Source organism: Ornithorhynchus anatinus, unplaced genomic scaffold, assembly GCF_004115215.2.
Source record: "Ornithorhynchus anatinus isolate Pmale09 unplaced genomic scaffold, mOrnAna1.pri.v4 scaffold_88_arrow_ctg1, whole genome shotgun sequence".
NCBI classification, from domain to species: Eukaryota; Metazoa; Chordata; class Mammalia; order Monotremata; family Ornithorhynchidae; genus Ornithorhynchus; species Ornithorhynchus anatinus.
In genome coordinates, this window is record NW_024396941.1 from 125,323 (window position 1) to 142,355 (window position 17,033).

At 46.6% G+C, this 17,033-nt stretch overlaps 1 long non-coding RNA gene across 1 annotated transcript; it reads left to right on the top strand.

Annotated features, from left to right (window-relative positions):
- The first annotated feature begins 3,525 nt into the window (after positions 1–3,525).
- Positions 3,526–15,384, top strand: LOC120638211. The gene is made up of 3 exons (XR_005659742.1): positions 3,526–3,627; positions 13,284–13,567; positions 14,581–15,384. It is a non-coding gene; the product is annotated as an uncharacterized LOC120638211 (long non-coding RNA).
- Positions 15,385–17,033: the final 1,649 nt, after the last annotated feature.

Below are 17,033 nucleotides of genomic sequence, written 5' to 3' on the forward strand. Positions count from 1 at the left end.
TGAATAATGTGAATGCTTGAAGAAGAGAATTGAGCTTATTATTGGATATCAAATTTGATGGCAAATTAAGCCAGTGTGATCTTTGGAAGGTCAAATTATTTGATTTAGATTAGCATATTTTGGACACATTACTAAGAGTACTAATTCTCTAGAGAAGACACTAATGCTAGAAAAAGTCTAGGGAAAATGTGGAAGAGGAAGACTAGAAGCTAGATGGATTGACACCATAACAGCGATAAAGGAAGAATCATTAGCACGGTTATGGATTATGGCAGAAGATAGGATGTTCTGGAGAAAATATATGCATACAGTGCTATGAATCAGAAGCAACTAGATAACATATGAAAATAATAATAATTTGATGTCAAGGATGAATAGAAAATGACTGTGGCTTGCATTTCATTTCCAAGTAGACTCATCGGTCATCAGCTGTGTTTCAGACAGTGCCGGTTTCAACTTATATTTCTTCTGTCGAGTAATTATATGGCACCCGGGGCCATTTTGTCTGGGACTTTTATTTTCAATACCCAGCTCCCCTCCTCCAGTCCTTCTTCTAGTCCTTCCCCACCACCAAGTTCTGAAGCTTGGAAACAGAGCTCCCATGCTCAGAGGGATTTTGGGAGGGGATACAAAAGTTCTGGAGTGGGGAAAGTTCATGGACACCCAAGGTTGCTCTAGGATAGGGAGACATGAGGAAGACTAGAGACAGCAGGAAAGAAGTTGTCAAGGATTGAGTGGTTGAACACGGCGGTCACAGAGGACAAAAGAGTTGGTGCAAATATTTTGAATAAGAGAGAAGTGGTAGATGCTCCCCCAGGGCCTCACGTAGGTTATTTCACCCCACCTGGGCCAATGTGGATTATTACACCTCCTGGGGGCCAAGTGTTTTAATACTCACTCCGGTGGTAGCCGAGTGGGCTATTACACCTCTCCGAGGAGTTGAGTAAGTTAATAATAATAATAATAATAATGATAATGTTGGTATTTGTTAAGCGTTTACTATGTGCAGAGCACTGTTCTAAGCACTGGGGTAGACACAAGGAAATCAGGTTGTCCCACGTGGGGCTCACAGTCTTAATCCCCATTTTACAGATGAGGTAAGTGAGGCACAGAGAAGTTAAGTGACTTGCCCAAAGTCACACAGCTGACAAGTGGCAGAGCTGGGATTCAAACCCATGATCTCTGACTCCAAAGCCCATGTTCTTTCCACTGAGCCACGCTGCTTCTCTTAATATACCCACTCAAGTGGGTTAAGGACAGGAGGGAGTGGAGAGGTTAGTTGGAAATTTGGGGAGAATTTATATCTGCTAGTTTCAATTCCGTCACCAAAATAGTTGGTAAAGACATAGGGAACGAGAGGGGAGGTAGGGGCATGAGGATTTCAGTAAAGAGTTGAAGTTCTGGAATAACTGGTAAAGTCAATGGGCACGGAGGTGGACAGAGATGGAGAAGTAATATTTTTGAGTGGAAGACAGGGAGGAGTTATAGCAAATTAAGATTAATTTGAAGTAATTGAAATTGATGAACAGCTGGAATTTCCATAAATAGGGTTCTTGAGTATGAATGCAGGACCGGAGGAAGCATACTGTGGGGGTGAACCAGAACTAGGGGATGGTGGTGTGATGTAAAGGGAATGAGTTGAATGCAGCAAAAGGTGTTGATTTTGATGTTGAGAACATGGGTTTATGCATCAAGAGTGGGAAAGTTAGGTAGGAAGTTCAAATAAGGCATGATGGCCTGGGATAAGTGGAAAGTGTCAGAAGGTCAAAGGGCTGTGGGGACTGCCCCAAGGTGAACTGGGCCACCCCCCATCTCGAGATCAAATGCTATCTTGTGACTGCCCAAGCCAACAAAGCGGAGCTCAGGGATCTCCCCTGCAACCGAAGCTGCTAGATAAATATCCCAGACCAGGAATACAGAAGGTTTCCCTAGCCCCCTTGCCAACCAAATAAAGTATGGAGGAGGGGGGAGGGGCAGAGATTAGACATCGGGAGGCTGGAAGCTGTAATGGCTTGGGAGCACAGGTAATGAACACCTGCCACCTCTTAACTTCTGGGAGGTCTTGGACCAGGACTTGCAGAAGTCGCTCACGTGCCACCCTGCCCAGAGCGCCAGACACCTTCTCTGTCTCTGGAACCAGTGCACTGAGTGAAGGATGGATGAGTTTCTTACTGAGCATTTGTGGGCAGAAGCTTGGTACTTCACTGCAGATGAGTCACGCATAAATGAATTCTTCCAGAGTGGGAAGCATTTGTGGGCAGGAGCTAGGTGCTTTACCACAGGCAGACGACCCAAAAGTGAATTCTTCCCGAATGTGGAGCTTTCGAGGGAGGGAGCTAGGTTCTTCACCATGTTGACCAACACATATGTGGATTCCTCCCTGGTGGGAAGTGTTTGTGGGCAGGAGTTTGGTGCTTGGCCACACACAAGTAACACATAAGTATATTCCTCCCAGGAGGGAAGCACCAAATTAATTAATCATAATGCTTCCTGAAAGGGAAGTTCACTTCACTACATTCAAAATAATTAAATAAGTATATCCTTCCTGAAAGGGAAGTTCAATTCACCATGTCCAAAATAATTGAATGATTATATCTTTCACACAAGGGAAGTTTAATTCATCATGCAGAATAAATCTTGTAGGGTTCAGGCCTTGACTATGGCCTTTTTCTCTCACTGCACTGATTCCTGAGTCAGTTCACAGGCAATGAGTGACAGGAACGAAATTGTTTTGGGGGAAGGATGGTGTTGGTGAGAATGTAGGTTAGGAAGTTCTGTTGGGGAATGAGATTTCTGGATTGGAGGGGTAAAAAACAGTACTATGACAAATGATCCTGAGATCCACCCTGTTTGGTTAGTGAGTGAAGGAGGGTGGAGCAGGAAATCTGTGAGTTGAGCACTGAAAGGAAGCAGGCTGCTGGGGGTTCGCTGAAGTCCCAGAGATCTGTGTAGAGGAGGACAAGGAGCGAAGAACCTAATCAAAATCATTCAGAGAAGTGGAGAAAGTGCACAGTTAACTATAGATAACTGTGACTAGTACTTGTAGTGATTGGTAAAGTCAGATGACGTGGGCTTCAAGGAAAGAGGAGAGGGATGGAAGCAATCGGGATGGAATTGAAGGGAGAGGACAAGGCCAACTCCTCCCCTTTTCTCTGTTAAATGGGGAAGAGTGAGAAGCCAAGGCCACCTTGGGAGAGAAGGGTAGGGAACATGGCATCATCTGTGCTGAGCCTGGTTTTGGTGAAAAGGAGAGCAGTAACTAGGTTAGGAAGAGACTAAAGGTGAATGGGAGTTTGGTGGTGATGAAATTGGGGTTCTATAGGTGGGATTGGGGAGGGCATGGCACTAGAAATTCCATCTCACTGGAATGAACAGTGAGAACCTTTTCTCTTGCCCCGACCTTCACCAGCCTTTCCCCATGTCATCTTGTCTCCCTCGACCCCCTCCCCGCCCTACCACCCCCTCCTTCAAAGTGAGTTCTGTTTGTGACATAGGCTTAGTGATGCATGTCCTGAGATCTTAGAATTCTGGTACCCTCAGGATCGTGACCCATTTGGGGTCATGACACCAGGTTTCCCTCTGATCAAACTCCTTAGGAAGGAAGATGAAGAGGATGTTATTTCCAAGGTAAATTTAAGGTTCTGGAGGATCAAATAGCTGACACTATAGTGTAGCTGAGGGATGAGAGAGAGAGGTAGGGTTATCCCCACAGATGTGGCAGTTGAACTGTATGAAGGAAAGAGCTCCCAGTGAGAGAGAGGGGAGAGGGAGAAGAGTAGAGCACCCAGAATAGTCAAAGGGTGAGATTAGGACAGGTTTTGTAATAAAATTTTAGCAGGAGCAGTCAAGTGTCTGGAATCAGGGGTTGTCCTGTGATTGTAAAAGATAGTCCCTGAAGAGATTCTAAGATGTCAGAATGTTAAACTATGACAACTGCATAAAGAGCAAGACCAGGAGGAAAGGGCAAAGAAGCAGTGATAATAAGTTTAGCATGTATACAGAACTTACAGAGCTTACTCTTTGCCACGTATTCTATAGTAAGCACTAGAGTAGGTAAAATATAATCATTCAGCATAGCTTAGTGGAAAAGGAACAGGACCTGAGTTCTAATCCCAGCTGGGCCACTTGTCTGCTCTATGATCTTAAGAAAGTGATTCAACATCTGCGTGCCTTAGTTTCCTCAACTGTGAAATGGGAGAATGAATATCCTCTCCTATCCCTTCAGGTGAATGGCTTCATTTAGGACAGTGTCTGAATAGATTGAATTTTGTGTACCCCAGTGATTAGCACAGTGGTTGCCATATAGAGAGTGCTTATAAATACCCTAATGATTATCTTTATTAATATAGATTTGCCCAGCAAAGGTCAAGAGGAAGCCGGGTGAATGCAGGCTCAGTGGAACAAAGAGGGTGAGATACAGACTGTAGGGGCACGATTGCACTGTAAGAGATCAGTAAGAGATATTGATTCCCAGGGACAGCTTCTTGGGATGTTGAGTATTTCCTTCAGTCAATCATATTTATTCAATTTTTACTATGTGCAGAACACTACACTAAGCGATTAGGAGAGTACAATATAACAGAATTAGCAGACATGTTCCCTGCCCATAAGGAGTTTACAGTCTAGAAGACAGACATTAATATAAATACATAAGTAATTTATAATATACAATTTAAAGATATACACATAAGTGTTGTGGGAATGGGGTGGGGTGAATTTCAAGTGTCCAAAGGTCACAGAAAGAAGTGCAGAGATAATGCAGAAGGGAGAACGAGCTGGTGAAGAGAACTCTTGATGAGGGAAGGCCTCTTGGAGGAGATGTGCCCTTTGTAATGCTTTGAAGGTGGCGAGAGTGGTTGTCTGGCATATACAGAAGGAGAGGGATTTCCAGGCTAGTGGGATGATGTGGGAAAAGATTGATTGATTGATTGATTGATTGAAGCAAATACTCAACATCCCAAGAAGCTGTCCCTGGGAATCAGTATCTCTTGGGCCTTTTACTATTGTTATTATTAATAGCAGTAGTAATAGTTGATAGTAGTAGGAGGAGGAGGAAGAGTAGCACTGCATTTGTTTAGCACATACTATGAGCTAAGCAATGTTCTAAGTGCTGGAGTAGATACGAGTCAATCAGGTCGAAAGCAGCCCCTATCCCCCACGGGGACTGTGAGGGTAACCCACAATCTAAGTAGGTCAGAGAGAGGGTATTTAATCCCCACTTTACAGTTGAGGAAATTGAGGCACAGAGAAGTTAAGTAACTTGTCCAGGGTAAGAGAGAAAGCATTTGGCAGAGTGAGGATTTGAACCCAGGTCCCCAACCCCCCTGGGTCGCTGCTCTTTCCACTAGTCGACACTGCTTCACACTGCACCTTCATGACACTGCCCCTCCTCAACGGATTTCTTCACCTTTTTATTCTTTCTCTTCCTCCTCAGACTCCTTGACCTCTTCTTCCTCCCAAGCTTCCTGCAGTGAGGCAAGAACCCTGCCTCCTTTTGGTGTCTCTTCTGATAGGAAGATTGATCAACTGCAGCTGGGAAAAGGATCAAAGAGGACAGCCAGCAGCCCTTGGAGCTTCCCCTTTAGGAAAGAGAACAGCAAAGCAGGCTCTGTCAGAGAGTCTTGGAATCATGGATGGAACTTTGGAGAGGAGAGAGACTCCCACATCTCCGAGGTCAAGTGACATGGAAGAGAGCTCCTCCCAGAGGTCGCTATTGGTCAGTCCTGCTCGTTCTGTCGGCACCCATGAGCTGGAAACCAAAAGCTCATATGCTGGGGAAAGGACATGCTGCTGTTCCACCTCATTACTCCCTTCTCACCGAGAAGTAATATCCAGGGCATCTTCAGCTGGAAACCCAATACCAGTCCCTAAGAGTAGAAAGGAGGCTGTTACAGTTTCTCAGACCTCTTCCTCCCCTTCTTCTCCCTCCTCTTCCTTTTCCACCTCGTCATGCTTCTTTTCCACCTCATCCTTCTCCTCTTACCACTACAGCTCCTCTTCCTCCTCGTCCTCTACCTCCTCCTCCTCCTTTTTCTCCTCTTCCCTCTCTTCTACTGTCACCTCTGCCTTGTCCTCCTCCTCCTCCTCCTCTTCTTTGTCCTCCTCTTCCCCATCATCCTTGTCCTCTTCCCACACCTCAGGCAGTTGGATAGGCACCCTGCTTCCCTCTGGGGAGTCTCCTCAAGATGGAGGGACTGAACACCAGCTTCTGAGCGGAAAGATCCAACCCGATGTCATCAAACAGCAGCTGGAGCTACACCTCCAAAACAGGATCATCTGGCAACAAAATCGTCCTCCAAAGAGAGTCCAGGAGTCCCTTAGCCTGCTGCTGCCCCAATGTGGAGACTGGGAGAAGGGAGGAATGACCCCATCCCAGAGTGCCAGCCAGACTGAGAAGAGTTGTGAGCTGCAACTCAGCTCAGACAGCCCTAAGTATTCCACCCGTAGCACCCAGGACCTGAAAACCAAACTCCTTTACTCTGGGGAAAGCTTCCCCTACTGCTCACCTCCTTCAGTCTCTTCTGCTCGAAAAGAGGAGACTACATCCAAAGCTTATTCAGAGCACGCCCAACATCCAGATACTGACCCTCCTAGAGAGCCTGTCCCAGGGCTCAGCACCATCTCCTACACACCATCTCCATCCTTCTCTCCTCCTTTCTTAGCCTGCTTGGCCTCCCCTTCCTGTGGATGCTCCTGTAGAATGACAGATATCCTGGCTCCCTCTGATATCTCCCCTGATGAGGAAAGGATAAAACAACTGAAGATGAAGACCAGGATCAGGGAGGATGACTTTGAACTGCCACCTGAGTTTCAACTTCAGAAAACGCCCTTGAAGCAGCAGAAGGATCTTCTTCTACAGAGAATACACAAACCTCAGATTCTCTTCTCACCCAAAAGTGGGGACCGAGAAAAGGGAGAGATGGGCTGGTCCCTGAAGCCCAGTCAGATATGTGGGAGTCCAGGATGGCCAGAAGCCAGTCTCTATGACCCGATCACCCTCCTGGAGACCAACATCAGGCAGAAATACCTGGCGTTCCTTCTGGGCCTGCACGACATCAAATAGACTCATAACCCGGCCTCATCCCCAATTCCAACTTGGGAGCCTGGCACAGAGGTCACACTCAACATGGTGTGAGCTCTGACCGTGGATCTGTCCCTCTGGTGGCTCCCGGGGTACTGATCCCTGAGCCCCAAATTACTACCCGCCATGGTGGCATTGGCTGGAAACTGGTGTCCGTAAGGCTCTTGACATCCCTCAGTGAATACCTAAAATAAAGTCCCCTTATGGTTTGTTTTATCTTACTTTCTTAATGAAATGGCAGAAGGATCATCAGCTTTCCTCCCTTCAGCGCCCCTCTTCTGCCACGTTCCCGAGCTGGGCATGTAATGCTGCAGAGTCGGGAATGGGCAGAGGCAGGGGCTGAAAGGGAAGACATGAGGCAATTTTGAGCTAGCAAGCTGCCTCAGTGAAGGCAGGAGTCTGATGATGCTTGGATCTGTGAGGAGTTGGTGGGTGTTCCACACAGCCCTGGGAGGGAAATTGCAGCCACTGTCTTCCAGTATGAACCACATGGAGCAGGAGCCAGAAGGACTAATACTATCCTTCCAATGTCCAGAAAGTGTCCCAGAGGCAGTTGATAATGATAATAATCATGGTATTTGTTACATGCTTACTGTGTGCCAAGAGCTGTTCTAAGAGCTGGGGTAGATACAAGATAATCAGGTTTTCCCACCTGGGACTTACAGTCTCAATCCCCATTTTACACATGAGGTAGCTAAGGCACAGAGAATTGAAGTGACTTGCCCAAGGTTACACAGCAGACACGTGGTTGAGCCAGGATTAGAACTCACATTCTCTGACTCCCAAGCCCGTGTCGTTCCCGCTACGCCATGCCGTTCATTCATTCGATCATATTTACTAAGCGTTTACTGTATGCAGAGAACTTTTCTAAGCTCTTGGAAAGTGCAAATCGGGTTCCTTCTGTTCCTTCTGCTTTAGGATGGCCTGAACAGCAGCTGTGGGGAAATGCCTACCAGCCCTGGCACCACCAGACTGTAGAACTCTAGGCTTTGTGTTTCATGTTGCCTTCGGGTTTCTAATGTCATTCATTCAGCATTCTTTTATTATATTCATGAAGCTTTTAGTCTGGGCAGAGCTCTGTGCTAAGTATTTGGTAAAGTACCATAGAGATAGTAGACAACGATCCCTGCTCTCAAAAACTTGCATTCTGGCCAGGGGGATGGGACGTGGACAAGATTTTAAATAAATAACAAATAATGGAAAGCAACTAAGTAAAAAGATACCTTCATAAGTGGTAAGTTGGTGGGGAGGGGGATGAGTATCCAAGTACTTAGGAGTCACAGCAGTACTGAAGTAGAGGTAAGGAAGAGGGAAGGGTGGGAACAAAAATTATTCAGGTCTAGCATGTGCTGATGATAAAATATTGGACCTAGCAGCTGTGCTTTACTAAGGTCTCTTGCTGATCTGAGGCCTGCTAGGGATTCTCTTCTCAATTTTTTTCTTTTTTACCTAGAAGTTGATGTCAGTTTCCTCCTCTGTTTCAGAATCCCTTTGTATTCTTTTCCCAAATCACAATAGTGATACTAATAATTTGGATATTTGTTAGGTGCTTATTTTGTACCAAACAATGTACTCCAGTGCTGGGGTAGATAGAAGATATTCAAGTTGTACACAGTTGCTGTCCCACCTAGGGATCACAATTGCTGTGCGAATCAAATTCCCAGTTTACAGATGACGAAACTGAGTCACAGAGGAGGTAAGTGACCTGCCAAAAGTCACCCAGCAAGCAAATGGCAGAACTGGGATTAGAACCCAAGTCCTTTGAATCTCAGACCTGTGCTCTTCCTTCTAAGCCATATGAAGAGTACAGTTTGCACCTTTCATAAACAATGTGTTGAACAGGATGACCGTCGGCCTATATTGCTTCCTGTGATCTCGACCGGCCAGACAGAAAGATCACCCTGAATATCTATTGACACCGAACACCTTACTGAGTAACTATTGACACTGCTACCGGGCCCCAGTTGAGAAATAGTCTAAAAATGGAACACAAGGGAACTTTGGTTGGTAGATTAAGGCAAATATGCAGAAGAGGCTCGATGTGACGATCAGCGAGTAGAATGTAAAGGCTGAGGGAAAACGGAAAACTCTTGTCGCTGCTGGTTGCTGTTAACCAAAGGGAGGCCAGAGACAGCCCCAACTAGAGTAGATCTTTTAGCCGGGGATGTCCGTGCTGGTCTCAGCCCTTACTCGGACTGAACACTGGCTGAGGCCGATCATCTTGTGGTAGGAGAAATCACATTGTCTCTGGGTTGAGGGCTTAATCTCTTTGCCCCTGGTTGGAGGTCTTAATGGTGTCTCATCACCATGGTGTCTCATCACCCCTTGGTTGGGGAGTTTAATGGAAGAAGGATCCTGTACTACTAATGATTTGTGGAGGTTAAAAAATGGTTTTTCTTACAATAATACTGAATACCATGGTTTGTTCCATCAGTAAAGCTGAGTCACAAACCCCCTGGTCCCTAATTGGACTTATCGGGATGTAACATTAAATTGGGGTCAGAAATGGGATTCTGTGTCTCAGAGTTTATGACTGAATGGACATGCAATCTCTCTCTCTCTCTAATAATAATAATAACACTGATGGTATTTGTTAAGCGCCTACTATCTGCCAAGCACTGTTCTAAGCGCTGGGGTAGATATAAGGCAATCAGGTTGTCCCACATGGGGCTCACAGACTGAATCCCTATTTTACCGATGAGGCAACTGAGTCATGGAGAAGTGAAGTGACTTGCCCAAAGGCACACAGCTGATGAGCAGCGTGGCTAAGTGGAAAGAACACGGGCTTGGGAGTCAGAGTCATTGATTCTAATCCCTGCTCCGCCGCTGGGATTAGAACCCATGATCTTCTTGCTCTATCCCCTAAATCATGCGGTTTCTCAGCCATTTGGACGTGGCGGCAGTATTGTATGGAGATGGTTCAGATTTCCCCATTGGACTCTGGGACCCCTCCAAAGATCCCCCCTGGCTCAGACCATCCCAAGGGCTTCCCCTTGCCGGGAGGGAGAAACCACGGTTGAGCATCCCTCTCCCATCGCCCCACTTTACCCGGTGATTAAGGAGGACAACTTCTATCTGGGGTGCTATGAAGTTCAAATTTTTCTCCAAGCAGCCACTGAAAGCCAGCTCGAGCAGGGCGACTGACTTGTAAAGGGAGTGCTGCTCTTTAAACTGCAGTGAACTGGGCAGCACAAGAGAGGGAGCCTGCTTGTCCCCAGGATTTCCATGAAAAATCTCCAGGGTCAATTAACCTCCCCACCAGTTAACTGGATTAAACTAGATTTACACAAATAGGTGCTAACTGTTGCCCTGCTGATAATGAACATGACAAGGAGTCAGATTTTCAGGAGGAAATAGTAAATTTTTATCTGGGACAATCAGCAAGCTTTCTCCCGGAAAATTGTCTTATATTGCTGAGGTCAAGCGATGAACAATAAACCATGACCCTTAGTTTGGCAAACCTCCTTTTATGGCTAGTTTCCCAGGCCCTTGATATGATATCACACCCTTACACACCTTCCCTTGAATGTCACTATTTACTTCAAGGGCAATTTATCTTAATCTGATCCACCAGGCGGCTTTCCTTTCCTTCTTGGCTTTCCTTTCTTGCTGCTCTTAGTAATTTTGTCTAGCTACATCTCCTTACTTGTGTTTCTTTATCGGAGGAGTTACACAAATAGTTTCACTCCTATGATTGGCTCTCTGTTTCTCCTTCATTTCAAATGATTCAAAATCATTCAGAAAAGTGGAGAAAGTGCTCAGGTAACCATAGATAACTCTGACTTGTAGTTGTAGTAATTGGTAGAGTAAGATGACGTGGGCTTTAAGGAAAGAGGAGAGGGATGGAAGCAATTGCGATGGAATTGAAGGGAGAGGACAAGGCCAACTCCTCCCCTTTTCTCTGTTAAATGGGGAAGAGTGAGAAGCCAAGGCCACCTTGGGAGAGAAGGGTAGGGAAGACGGCATCACCTGTGCTGAGCCAGGTTTTGGAGAAAAGGAGGAGCAGTAACTAGGTTAAGAAGAGATTAAGGGTGAATGGGAGTTTGCTTGTGATGAAATTAGGGTTCTATAGGTGGGATTGGGGAGGGCATGGCACTAGAAATTCCATCTCACTGGAATGAACAGTGAGAAGCTGCTCTCTTCCCCCGACCTTCACCAGCCTTTCCCCATGTCATCTTGTCTCCCTCGACCACCTCCCCGCCCTACCACCCCCACCTTGAAAGAGAGTTCCGTTTGTGACATAGGCTTAGTGATGCATGACCTGAGATCTTAGAATTCTGGCACCCTCAGGATCAGGACTTATTTGGGGTCATGACCCCAGGTTTCCCTCTGATCAAACTCTTGAGGAAAGAAGATGAAGAGGATGTTATTTCCAAGGTAAATTTAAGGTTCTGGAGAATCAAATAGCTGACACTATAGTGTAGCTGAAGGATGAGAGAGAGAGGTAGCGTTATCCCCACAGAGGTGGCAGTTGAACTGTATGAAGGAAAGAGCTCCCAGGGAGAGACAGGGAAGAGGGAGAAGAGTAGAGCACCCAGAATAGTCAAAGGGTGAGATTAGGACAGGTTTTGTAATAAAATTTTAGCAGGAGCAGTCAAGTGTCTGGAATCAGGGGTTGTCCTGTGACTGTAAATCCCAGTCCGTGAAGAGATTCTAATATGGCAGAATGTTAGACTGTGACAACTGCATGAAGAGCAAGACCAGGAGCAAAGGGCAAAGAAGCAGTGATAATAAGTTCACAATGCATACAGAATTTACAGAGCTTACTCTTTGCCATGTATTCTATAGTGAGCACTAGAGTAGGTAAAATACAATCATTCAGCATAGCTTAGTGGACAAGGAACAGGACCTGAGTTCTAATCCCAGCTGGGCCACTTGTCTGCTCTATGATCTTAAGAAAGTGACTCAACCTCTGTGTGCCTTAGTTTCCTCAACTGTGAAATGGGAGAATGAATATCCTCTCCTACCCTTTCAGGTGAATGGCTTCATTTAGGACAGTGTCTGAAAAGATTGAATTTTGTATACCCCAGGGACTAGCACAGTGGTTGGCATATAGAGAGTGCTTATAAATACCCTAATGATTGTAATTATTAATATAGATTTGTCCAGCAGAGGTCAAGGGGAAGCTGGGTGAATGCAGGCTCAGGAGAACAAAGAAGGTGAGATACAGATTGTAGGGGCAGGATTGCACTGTAAGAGATCAGTAAGAGATATTGATTCCCAGGGACAGCTTCTGGGATGTTGTGTATTTCCTTCAATCAGTCAATCATATTTACTGAATTTTTACTATGTGCAGAGTACTATACTAATCGATTAGGAGAGTACAATATGACAGAATTAGTAGACATGTTCCCGGCCCATAGAGAGTTTACAGTCTAGAAGACAGACATTAATATGAATACATAAGTGATTTATAATATATAACTTAAAGATATACACATAAGTGTTGTGGGGATGGGGTGGGGTGAATTTCAAGTGCCCAAAGGTCACAGAAAGAAGTGCAGAGATGATGCAGAAGGAAGAGCGAGCTGGGGAAGAGAGCTCTTGATGATGGAAGACCTCTTGGGGGAGATGTGCCCTTTGTAATGCTTTGAAGGTGGAGAGAGGGGTTGTCTGGCACATATAGAAGGGGAGGGATTTCCAGGCTAGGGAAATGATGTAGGAAAAGATTGATTGATTGATTCATTGACTGACTGCTTGATTGAAGCAAATACTCAACATCCCAAGAAGCTGTCCCTGGGAATCAGTATCTCTTGGGCCTATTATTATTGTTATTATTGATAGCAGTAGTAAGAGTTGATAGTAGTAGTAGTAGGAGGAGGAAGGGTAGCACTGCATTTGTTTAGCACATACTATGAGCTAAGCAATTTTCTAAGTGCTGGAGTAGATACGAGTCAATCAGGTCGAAAGCAGCTCCTAACCCCCATGGGGACTGTGGGGGTAACCCACAATCTAAGTAGGTCAGAGAGAGGGTATTTATTCCCCATTTTACAGTTGAGGAAATTGAGGCACAGAGAAGTTAAGTAACTTGTCCAGGGTAAGAGAGAAAGCATTTGGCAGAGTGAGGATTTGAACCCAGGTCCCCAACCCCCCTGGGTCGCTGCTCTTTCCACTAGTCGACACTGCTTCACACTGCACCTTCATGACACTGCCCCTCCTCAACGGATTTCTTCACCTTTTTATTCTTTCTCTTCCTCCTCAGACTCCTTGACCTCTTCTTCTTCCCAAACCTCTTGCAGTGGGGCAGGCAACCTGCCTCCTTTTGGTGTCTCTTCTGATAGGAAGATTGATGAACTGCAGGTGGGAAAAGGATCAAAGAGGACAGCCAGCAGCCCCTGGGGCTTCCCCTTTAGGAAAGAGAACAGCAAAGCAGGCTCTGTCAGAGAGTCTTGGAATCTTGGATGGAACTTTGGAGAGGAGAGAGAGACTCCCACATCCCCGAGGTCAAGTGACATGGAAGAGAGCTCCTCCCAGAGGTCGCTATTGGTCAGTTCTGCTCGTTCTGTTGATACCCATGAGCTGGAAACCAAAAGCTCATATGCTGGGGAAAGGACATGCTGCTGTTCCACCTCATTACTCCCTTCTCACCGAGAAGTAATACACAGTGCGTCTTCGGCCGGAAACCCAATACCAGTCCCTAAGAGTACAAAGGAGGCTGTTATAGTTTCTCAGACCTCTTCCTCCCCTTCTTCTCCCTCCTCTTCCTTTTCCACCTCGTCATGCTTCTTTTCCACCTCATCCTTCTCCTCTTATCACTACAGCTCCTTCTCCTCCTCCTCCTCCTCCTCCTCCTCCAACCCTCCTCCTCCTCCTCCTCCTCCAACCCTCCTCCTCCTCCTCCTTCTTCTTCTCTTCCTCCTCCTCCTCATTTTCCTCCTCTTCCCTCTCTTCTACTGTCACCTCTGCCTTGTCCTCCTCCTCCTCCTCTTCTTTGTCCTCCTCTTCCCCATCATCCTTGTCCTCTTCCCACACCTCAGGCAGTTGGATAGGCACCCTGCTTCCCTCTGGGGAGTCTCCTCAAGATGGAGGGACTGAACACCAGCTTCTGAGGGGAAAGATCCAACCTGATGTCATCAAACAGCAGCTGGAGCTTCACCTCCAAAACAGGATCATCTGGCAACAAAATCTTCCTCCAAGGAGAATCCAGGAGTACCTTAGCCTGCTGCTGCCCCAAAGTGGAGCCTGGGAGAAGGGAGGAATGGCCCCGTTCCAGAGTCGCAGCCAGACCGAGAAGAGTCGTGAGCTGCAACTCAGCTCAGAGAGCCCTAAGTATTCCACCCGTAGCACCCAGGACCAGAAAACCAAACTCCTTTACTCTGGGGAAAGCTTCCTCTGATGTTCGCCTCCTTTGGTCTCTTCTGTTCAAAGAGAGGAGACTACATCTAAAGCGTATTCAGAGCACGCCCAACATCCAGATACAGACCCTCCTAGAGAACCTGTCCCAGGGCTCAGCACCATCTCCTACACACCATCTCCATTCTTCTCTCCACCTCTCTCAGCCTGCTTGGCCTCCTCTTCCTGTGGATGCTCCTGTAGTATGACAGATATCCTGGTTCCCTCTGATATCTCCCCTGATGAGGAAAGGACAAAACAACTGAAGATGAAGATCAGGATCAGGGAGGATGACTTTGAACTGCCACCTGAGTTTCAACTTCACAAAATGCCCTTGAAGCAGCAGAAGGATCTTCTTCTCCAGAGAATACGCAAACCTCAGATTCTGCTCTCGCCCGAAGTTGGGGACCGAGAGAAGGGAGAGATGGGCTGGTCCCTGAAGCCCAGTCAGATATGTGGGAGTCCAGGATGGCCAGAAGCCAGTCTCTATGACCCGATCACCCTCCTGGAGACCAACATCAGGCAGAAATATCAGGCCTTCCTTCTGGGCCTGCATGACATCAAATAGACTCATCCGTGTCAGTGGCAGGGGAAGGAAGAACCAACCCGGCCTCATTCCCAATTCAACTTGAAAGCCTGGCACAGAGGGCATATTGAACATGGTGTGAGCTCTGGCCGTGGATCTGTCCCTCTGGTGGTTCCCGGGGTACTGATCCCCGAGCCCAAAATTACCTCCCTGCCATGGTGGCATTGGCTGGAAACTGGTGTCCTTAAGGCTCCTGACATCTCTCAGTGAATACCTAAAATGAAGTCCCCTTATGGTTTGTTTTATCTTACTTTCTCAATGAAATGGCAGAAGGATAAGGATCATCGGCTTTCCTCCCTTCAGCCCCCCTCTTCTGCCACGTTCCCGAGCTGGGCATGTAATGCTGCAGAGTCGGGAATGGGCAGAGGCAGGGGCTGAAAGGGAAGACATGAGGCAGTGTTGAGCTAGCAAGCTGTCTCAGTGAAGGCAGGAGTCAGATGATGCTTGGGTCTGTGAGGAGTTGGTGGGTGTTCCACACAGCCCTGGGAGGGAAATTGCAGCCACTGTCTTCCAGTATGAAGCACATGGAGCAGGAGCCAGAAGGACCAACACTACCCTTCCAATGTCCAGAAAGTGTCCCAGAGGCAGTTGATAATGATAATAATCATGGTATTTGTTACATGCTTACTGTGTGCCAAGAGCTGTTCTAAGAGCTGGGGTAGATACAAGATAATCAGGTTTTCCCACCGGAGACTTACAGTCTCAATCCCCATTTCACACATGAGGTAGCTAAGGCACAGAGAGTTGAAGTGATTTGCCCAAGGTTACACAGCAGACACGTGGTGGAGGCAGGATTAGAACACAGTGGCTGCAATTTCCCTCCCAGGGCTGTGTGGAGCACCCACCCACTCTTCACAGACCAAGCATCATCTGACTCCTGCCTTCACTGAGGCAGCTTGCTAGCTCTACACTGCTTCATGTCTTCCCTTTCACCTCCTGCCTCTGCCCCTTCCCTTCTCTGCAGCATTACATGCCCAGCTCGGGAACATGGCAGATGGGGGGATGGGACGGGGACAAGATGCTAAATAAAAAAGAAATGGTGGAAAGAAATTAAGTACAAAGATACGTTCATAAGTGGTAAGTTGCTGGGGAGGGGGATGAGTATCCAAGTACTTAGGAGTCACAGCAGTACTGAAGTACTGAGGTAAGGAAGAGGGAAGCGTGGAGAACAAAACTTGTTCAGGCCCGGCATGTGCCGATGATAAAACATTGGACCTAGCAGTTGTGCTTTACTAAGGTTTCTTGCTGATCTGAGGCCTGCTAGGGATTTTCTTTTCAAACCTTTTCCTTTCTACCTAGGAGTTGATGTCAGTTTCTTCCTCTGTCTCAGAATCCCTTTGTATTCTTCTCCCATATCACAGTAGTGATACTAATAATTGTGATATTTGTTAGGTGCTTACTGTGTATAAAACACTGTACTCCAGTACTGGGGTAGATAGAAGATATTCAAGTTGTACACAGTTGCTGTCCCACCTAGGGATCACAATCGCTGTGCAAATTGAATTCCCAGTTTACAGATGATGAAACTGAGTCACAGAGGAGGTAAGTGACCTGCCAAATGTCACCCAGCAAGCAAATGGCAGAACTGGGATTAGAACCTAAATCCTTTGAATCCCAGACCTGTGCTCATCCTTCTAAGCCATATGAAGAGTGCAGTTTGCACCTTTCACAAACAACGTGTTGAACAGGATGCCCGTCGGCCTATATCGCTTCCTGTGATCTCGACCGGCCAGACAGAAAGACCATGCTCAATATCTATTGACACTGAAGACCTTTCTGAATAACTACTGACACTGCTACCAGGCCCCATTTGAGAAATAGCCTAAAAATAGAACACAGGAAAACTTTGGTTGGTATATTAAGGCAAATATGCAGAAGAAGCTCGATGTCAGGGTCAACGAGTAGAGTGTAAAGGCTGAGGGAAAACTCTTGTCACTGCCGCTTGCTTTCAACCAAAGGGACGACAGAAACAGCCCCAACTAGAGTAGACCTTTTAGCCGGGGATGCCTGCGCTGGTCTCAACCCTTACTCGGA